Here is an 8,958-nt window from a genome sequence, read left to right as displayed (position 1 = left end):
GTCACGGACCAGGATGTCTTGCTCCAAGGCAGACTAAATAACTTTTGCCCGCTTTGAGGACAATACAGTGCCACTGACACTGCCTGCAACGGAAAAATGCGGTCTCTCCTTCACTGCAGCCGAGGTGAGTAAAACATTTAAACGTGTTAACCCTCGCAAGTCTGCAGGTCCAGACGGCATCCCCAGCCGCACCCTCAGAGCATGCGCAGATATTCAATCAATCCCTATACCAGTCTGCTGTTCCCACATGCTTCAAGAGGGCCACCATTGTTCCTGTTCCCAAGAAAGCTAAGGTAACTGAGCTAAATGACTACCGCCCCGTAGCACTCACTTCCGTCATCATGAAGTGCTTTGAGAGACTAGTCAAGGACCATATCACCTCCACCCTACCTGACACCCTAGACCCACTCCAATTTGCTTACCGCTCAAATAGGTCCACAGACGATGCAATCTCAACCACACTGCACACTGCCCTAACCCACCTGGACAAGAGGAATACCTATGTGAGAATCGACTACAGCTCGGCATTCAACACCATAGTACCCTCCAAGCTCGTCATCAGGCTCAAGACCCTGGATCTCGACCCCGCCCTGTGCAACTGGGTACTGGACTTCCTGACGGGCCGCCCCCAGGTGGTGAGGGTAGGTAACAACATCTCCTCCCCGCTGATCCTCAACACTGGGTCCCCACAAGGGTGCGTTCTGTGCCCTCTCCTGTACTCCCTGTTCACCCACGACTGCGTGGCCACGCACGCCTCCAACTCAATCATCAAGTTTGCGGACGACACAACAGTGGTAGGCTTGATTACCAACGACGACGAGACGGCCTACAGGGAGGAGGTGAGGGCCCTCGGAGTGTGGTGTCAGGAAAATAACCTCACACTCAACGTCAACAAAACTAAGGAGATGATTGAGGACTTCAGGAAACAGCAGAGGGAACACCCCCCTATCCACATCGATGGAACAGTAGTGGAGAGAGTAGCAAGTTTTAAGTTCCTCGGCATACACATCACAGACAAACTGAATTGGTCCACTCACACAGACAGCATCGTGAAGAAGGCGCAGCAGCACCTCTTCAACCTCAGGAGGCTGAAGAAATTTGGCTTGTCACCAAAAGCACTCACAAACTTCTACAGATGCACAATCGAGAGCATCCTGGCGGGCTGTATCACCGCCTGGTACGGCAACTGCTCCGCCCTCAACCGTAAGGCTCTCCAGAGGGTAGTGAGGTCTGCACAACGCATCACCGGGGGCAAACTACCTGCCCTCCAGGACACCTACACCACCCGATGTTACAGGAAGGCCATAAAGATCATCAAGGACATCAACCACCCGAGCAACTGCCTGTTCACCCCGCTATCATCCAGAAGGCGAGGTCAGTACAGGTGCATCAAAGCTGGGACCGAGAGACTGAAAAACAGCTTCTATCTCAAGGCCATCAGACTGTTAAACAGCCACCACTAACATTGAGTGGCTGCTGCCAACACACTGACATTGACTCAACTCCAGCCACTTTAATAATGGGAATTGATGGGAAATGATGTAAATATATCACTAGCCACTTTAAACAATGCTACCTTATATAATGTTACTTACCCTACATTATTCATCTCATATGCATACGTATATACTGTACTCTATATCATCGACTGCATCCTTATGTAACACATGTATCACTAGCCACTTTAACTATGCCACATTGTTTACATACTCATCTCATATGTATATACTGTACTCGATACCATCTACTGTATCTTGCCTATGCTGCTCTGTACCATCACTCATTCATATATCCTTATGTACATATTCTTTATCCCCTTACACTGTGTATAAGACAGTAGTTTAGGAATTGTTAGTTAGATTACTTGTTGGTTATTACTGCATTGTCGGAACTAGAAGCACAAGCATTTCGCTACACTCGCATTAACATCTGCTAACCATGTGTATGTGACAAATAAATTTGATTTGATTTACTTTCAGGATGTTTTGTACTCTGCACCGGCAAGTTACTGGATGTGTGTTCACTCGGCCTACTTCGAAACATGATCTATTACACTAACATACAATGTGTGGGCTTAGCTATCTGAGAAAGTGAACACAGAGAGTACAGGGTTGTCAGTCGAGTAGCGTCATCTACAGAGAGAGGACAGGGTTGTCAGTAGAGTAGCAGTCCTCTACACAGAGAGGACAGGGTTGTCAGTAGAGTAGCAGTCCTCTACAGAGAGAGGACTGGGTTGTCAGTAGAGTAGCAGTCCTCTACAGAGAGAGGACAGGGTTGTCAGTAGAGTAGCAGTCCTCTACAGAGAGAGGACAGGGCTGTCAGTAGAGTAGCAGTCCTCTACAGAGAGAGGACAGGGTTGTCAGTAGCGTAGCAGTCCTCTACAGAGAGGGACAGGGTTGTCAGTAGAGTAGCAGTCCTCTACAGAGAGAGGACAGGGCTGTCAGTAGAGCAGCAGTCCTCTACAGAGAGAGGACAAGGTTGTCAGTAGAGTAGCAGTCCTCTACAGAGAGAGGACAGGGCTGTCAGTAGAGTAGCAGTCCTCTACAGAGAGAGGACAGGGCTGTCAGTCTAGTAGCAGTCCTCTACAGAGAGAGGACAGGGCTGTCAGTGGAGTAGCAGTCCTCTACAGAGAGAGGACAGGGCTGTCAGTAGAGTAGCAGTCCTCTACAGAGAGAGGACAGGGTTGTCAGTAGAGTAGCAGTCCTCTACAGAGAGAGGACAGGGCTGTCAGTAGAGTAGCAGTCCTCTACAGAGAGAGGACAGGGCTGTCAGTCTAGTAGCAGTCCTCTACAGAGAGAGGACAGGGCTGTCAGTAGAGTAGCAGTCCTCTACAGAGAGAGGACAAGGCTGTCAGTAGAGCAGCAGTCCTCTACAGAGAGAGGACAAGGTTGTCAGTCGAGTAGCAGTCCTCTACAGAGAGAGGACAGGGTTGTCAGTAGAGCAGCAGTCCTCTACAGAGAGAGGACAAGGTTGTCAGTCGAGTAGCAGTCCTCTACAGAGAGAGGACAGGGCTATCAGTAGAGCAGCAGTCCTCTACAGAGAGAGGACAGGGCTGTCAGTGGAGTAGCAGTCCTCTACAGAGAGAGGACAGGCCTGTCAGTAGAGTAGCAGTCCTCTACAGAGAGAGGACAGGGTTGTCAGTAGAGTAGCAGTCCTCTACAGAGAGAGGACAGGGCTGTCAGTAGAGTAGCAGTCCTCTACAGAGAGAGGACAGGGCTGTCAGTAGAGCAGCAGTCTTCTACAGAGAGAGGACAGGGCTGTCAGTAGAGTAGCAGTCCTCTACAGAGAGAGGACAGGGCTGTCAGTAGAGCAGCAGTCCTCTACAGAGAGAGGACAGGGCTGTCAGTGGAGTAGCAGTCCTCTACAGAGAGAGGACAGGGCTGTCAGTAGAGTAGCAGTCCTCTACAGAGAGAGGACAGGGTTGTCAGTAGAGCAGCAGTCCTCTACAGAGAGAGGACAAGGTTGTCAGTCGAGTAGCAGTCCTCTACAGAGAGAGGACAGGGCTGTCAGTAGAGCAGCAGTCCTCTACAGAGAGAGGACAGGGCTGTCAGTGGAGTAGCAGTCCTCTACAGAGAGAGGACAGGGCTGTCAGTAGAGTAGCAGTCCTCTACAGAGAGAGGACAGGGTTGTCAGTAGAGTAGCAGTCCTCTACAGAGAGAGGACAGGGCTGTCAGTAGAGTAGCAGTCCTCTACAGAGAGAGGACAGGGTTGTCAGTAGAGTAGCAGTCCTCTACAGAGAGAGGACAGGGCTGTCAGTAGAGCAGCAGTCTTCTACAGAGAGAGGACAGGGCTGTCAGTAGAGTAGCAGTCCTCTACAGAGAGAGGACAGGGTTGTCAGTAGAGTAGCAGTCCTCTACAGAGAGAGGACAGGGTTGTCAGTAGAGCAGTTTGAAATGAGGGGAAGGGGGTGTAAATGGGCCCTGGAGAGAATGAGATGGAGAGATAGTACATTTGCATGTTATTAATTTAGCAGACGCGCCCCATTTAGCAGACACTCCCTACCATGTTCACACCACTGGGCCATACCATGTTCACACCACTGGGCCATACCATGTTCACACCGCTGGGCCATACCATGTTCACACCGCTGGGCCATACCATGTTCACACCACTGGGCCATACCATGTTCACACCACTGGGCCATACCATGTTCACACTATTGGACCCTACCATGTTCACACTATTGGACCCTACCATGTTCACACTATTGGACCCTACCATGTTCACACCACTGGTCCATACCATGTTCACACCGCTGGGCCATACCATGTTCACACCACTGGGCCATACCATGTTCACACCGCTGGGCCATACCATGTTCACACCGCTGGGCCATACCATGTTCACACCGCTGGGCCATACCATGTTCACACTGCTGGGCCATACCATGTTCACACCACTGGGCCATACCATGTTCACACCGCTGGACCCTACCATGTTCACACCGCTGGGCCATACCATGATCACACCGCTGGGCCATACCATGTTCACACCGCTGGGCCATACCATGTTCACACCGCTGGGCCATACCATGATCACACCGCTGGGCCATACCATGTTCACACCGCTGGACCCCTACCATGTTCACACCGCTGGGCCATACCATGTTCACACCGCTGGGCCATACCATGTTCACACAACTGGACCATACCATGTTCACACCACTGGGCCATACCATGTTCACACTATTGGGCCCTACCATGTTCACACCGCTGGGCCATACCATGTTCACACCTCTGGGCCATAACATGTTCACACCTCTGGGCCATACCATGTTCACACCTCTGGACCATACCATGTTCACACCTCTGGGCCATACCATGTTCACACTATTGGACCCTACCATGTTCACACCGCTGGGCCCTACCATGTTCACACCGCTGGGCCATACCATGTTCACACCGCTGGGCCATACCATGTTCACACCGCTGGGCCATACCATGTTCACACCACTGGGCCATACCATGTTCACACTATTGGACCCTACCATGTTCACACCGCTGGACCCTACCATGTTCACACCGCTGGGCCATACCATGTTCACACCGCTGGGCCATACCATGTTCACACCGCTGGGCCATACCATGTTCACACCACTGGGCCATACCATGTTCACACCACTGGGCCATACCATGTTCACACCGCTGGGCCATACCATGTTCACACCGCTGGGCCATACCATGTTCACACCGCTGGGCCATACCATGTTCACACCACTGGGCCATACCATGTTCACACCGCTGGGCCATACCATGTTCACACCACTGGGCCATACCATGTTCACACCGCTGGACCCTACCATGTTCACACCGCTGGGCCATACCATGTTCACACCGCTGGGCCATACCATGTTCACACTATTGGGCCATACCATGTTCACACCGCTGGGCCATACCATGTTCACACCGCTGGGCCATACCATGTTCACACCGCTGGGCCATACCATGTTCACACCGCTGGGCCATACCATGTTCACACCGCTGGGCCATACCATGATCACACCGCTGGGCCATACCATGTTCACACCGCTGGGCCATACCATGTTCACACTATTGGACCCTACCATGTTCACACCGCTGGGCCCTACCATTTTCACACCGCTGGGCCCTACCATGTTCACACTGCTGGGCCATACCTTGTTCACACTATTGGACCCTACCATGTTCACACCGCTGGGCCATACCATGTTCACACCGCTGGGCCATACCATGTTCACACCACTGGGCCATACCATGTTCACACCGCTGGGCCATACCATGTTCACACTATTGGACCCTACCATGTTCACACTATTGGACCCTACCATGTTCACACCGCTGGGCCATACCATGTTCACACCGCTGGGCCATACCATGTTCACACCGCTGGGCCATACCATGTTCACACCACTGGGCCATACCATGTTCACACTATTGGACCCTACCATGTTCACACTATTGGACCCTACCATGTTCACACTATTGGACCCTACCATGTTCACACCACTGGTCCATACCATGTTCACACCGCTGGGCCATACCATGTTCACACCACTGGGCCATACCATGTTCACACCGCTGGGCCATACCATGTTCACACCGCTGGGCCATACCATGTTCACACCGCTGGGCCATACCATGTTCACACTGCTGGGCCATACCATGTTCACACCACTGGGCCATACCATGTTCACACCGCTGGACCCTACCATGTTCACACCGCTGGGCCATACCATGATCACACCGCTGGGCCATACCATGTTCACACCGCTGGGCCATACCATGTTCACACCGCTGGGCCATACCATGATCACACCGCTGGGCCATACCATGTTCACACCGCTGGACCCCTACCATGTTCACACCGCTGGGCCATACCATGTTCACACCGCTGGGCCATACCATGTTCACACAACTGGACCATACCATGTTCACACCACTGGGCCATACCATGTTCACACTATTGGACCCTACCATGTTCACACCGCTGGGCCATACCATGTTCACACCTCTGGGCCATACCATGTTCACACCTCTGGGCCATACCATGTTCACACCTCTGGACCATACCATGTTCACACCTCTGGGCCATACCATGTTCACACCGCTGGACCCTACCATGTTCACACCGCTGGGCCATACCATGTTCACACCACTGGGCCATACCATGTTCTCACTATTGGACCCTACCATGTTCACACCGCTGGGCCATACCATGTTCACACCGCTGGGCCATACCATGTTCACACTATTGGACCCTACCATGTTCACACCACTGGGCCATACCATGTTCACACTGCTGGACCCTACCATGTTCACATCACTGGGCCATACCATGTTCACACTGCTGGACCCTACCATGTTCACACCGCTGGGCCATACCATGTTCACACTGCTGGACCCTACCATGTTCACACCGCTGGGCCATACCATGTTCACACTGCTGGACCCTACCATGTTCACACTGCTGGACCCTACCATGTTCACATCACTGGGCCATACCATGTTCACACTGCTGGACCCTACCATGTTCACACCACTGGGCCATACCATGTTCACACTGCTGGACCCTACCATGTTCACACCACTGGGCCATACCATGTTCACACTGCTGGACCCTACCATGTTCACACCACTGGGCCATACCATGTTCACACTGCTGGACCCTACCATGTTCACACCACTGGGCCATACCATGTTCACACCGCTGGGCCATACCATGTTCACACCGCTGGGCCATACCATGTTCACACCGCTGGTCCATACCATGTTCACACCGCTGGGCCATACCATGTTCACACCGCTGGGCCATACCATGTTCACACCACTGGGCCATACCATGTTCACACCGCTGGGCCATACCATGTTCACACCACTGGGCCATACCATGTTCACACCGCTGGGCCATACCATGTTCACACCGCTGGGCGATACCATGTTCACACCGCTGGTCCATACCATGTGTAGATAGTCATGATCCCTGACCGAGAGCCTGAGGGATGACCAGCCCAAATTGTACTTATTCAACCATGCAGGAGTGTAACTCAGAAGCAGCCATGGGAGACCTGAAAGACATCCCTGCAGGTCCTTCATCTCACATCCAACGACTTGTTGGGATGAGGGCTTTTTCTGCTCAAAGACCAACACACTGGTTTGAATGTCACTGTTTCTGTAAAGAGGACCAATGATATCTTCTACTGTGCTCACTTCTCAGTGGTTCCATGTCTGACTCCAAAGTGGAGATGTGAATCACACTGAATGACATCACTGCAGAATAGATTTTCAGGATGTTCCCAGTCACCAACACCCTGAAACATCGGTCACATGACATAATTCATATAATTACCTTGGGTCTGAATTCCTAAAACAAAAAGGTATTTTGTAAAGCCTCAGGCTGCATACTGTGCCCAATAACCTGCCTGAGTGGCTGAAATGGTCACTGAATACGAGAACATCTCTTCATAGTGAGGAGGCCATAACTGCATCCCAAATGGCACCTTAGTCACTATATAGTGCAGAAGTAGTGCCCTATGTAAGGAATAGGGTGCCATTTGGGACATATCGATGACTGTAGGCTATGACTGTAGTTACTACAGCCCATGATCAGGGATCACTTGACATTCTGACAACACGACGGTCGGTTCAGTGAAATGCAGTCAGTGGGATGGAGATGAAATAGCTCCCAGTCACTAGACCTTCTCTTGTGCCGACCCTCCCGCAGCAACTCAACTCCAGTGGTTTCAACCCAAAGATCTGGCTGCATTATGCCCAGCCGTTTAGATCAAAGGCAGGTGGAGGGCCTCTATTCTCCTCCTCATTCATTCCCACTGAATATGCATGATGTTTTAATTCCTCTCCTCCAATGGGAAGGAGAGGTCGAAACAAAAGCACCAGCCACTCTCTAAACCCTAAACCAGCCTTCATGTCTAGAAGTAGGCACCTCCAGAGACAGTTATATATAAAGAGGTGGTCCAGGTTTTAGAGTGGATGCCATGTAAGCGCCTTTATTCTCCTAATGTTGGTGATGTAACAATACACTTCCCTATTAAATGACCTGCTGTAAACAAGCAAAACAGAACAGCCAATTTAACACACGTTTTAATGGATTAGCATTTGGGATGATGTGTATCCAAGTCTGGACTGTGTTGTGGTGTCAACACATTTCACATTCACTGGACATCTTCATAAACAACGTATCGCTTAGCAGCGGCTATGGAGGAGAAAGAGGTGCTCCTGGACAACTCTTTATGTATCAGAATCTGGGGTCTTCTGCGTATCACATGCAGGGCAAACTGGAGTTCTGCTCTGTGAGCTCAACAGATTTGAAATAGTTTCAGTCGGCTGTATCAAACACAAGATCAGAGCAACAGGCGTGAACAGCAGGAAACAGTAACACATCGTGACGAACCTAAACTATCTGACAAGTAGCACCAACCTCACAAACCGCCAGTAACAACACATAGCAGTCCAGAAATAATAC

The sequence above is a fragment of the Oncorhynchus masou genome, unplaced genomic scaffold (genome assembly GCF_036934945.1).
Source record: "Oncorhynchus masou masou isolate Uvic2021 unplaced genomic scaffold, UVic_Omas_1.1 unplaced_scaffold_2171, whole genome shotgun sequence".
NCBI lineage: Eukaryota > Metazoa > Chordata > Actinopteri > Salmoniformes > Salmonidae > Oncorhynchus > Oncorhynchus masou.
Note: the sequence above shows the minus strand (reverse complement) of the source record.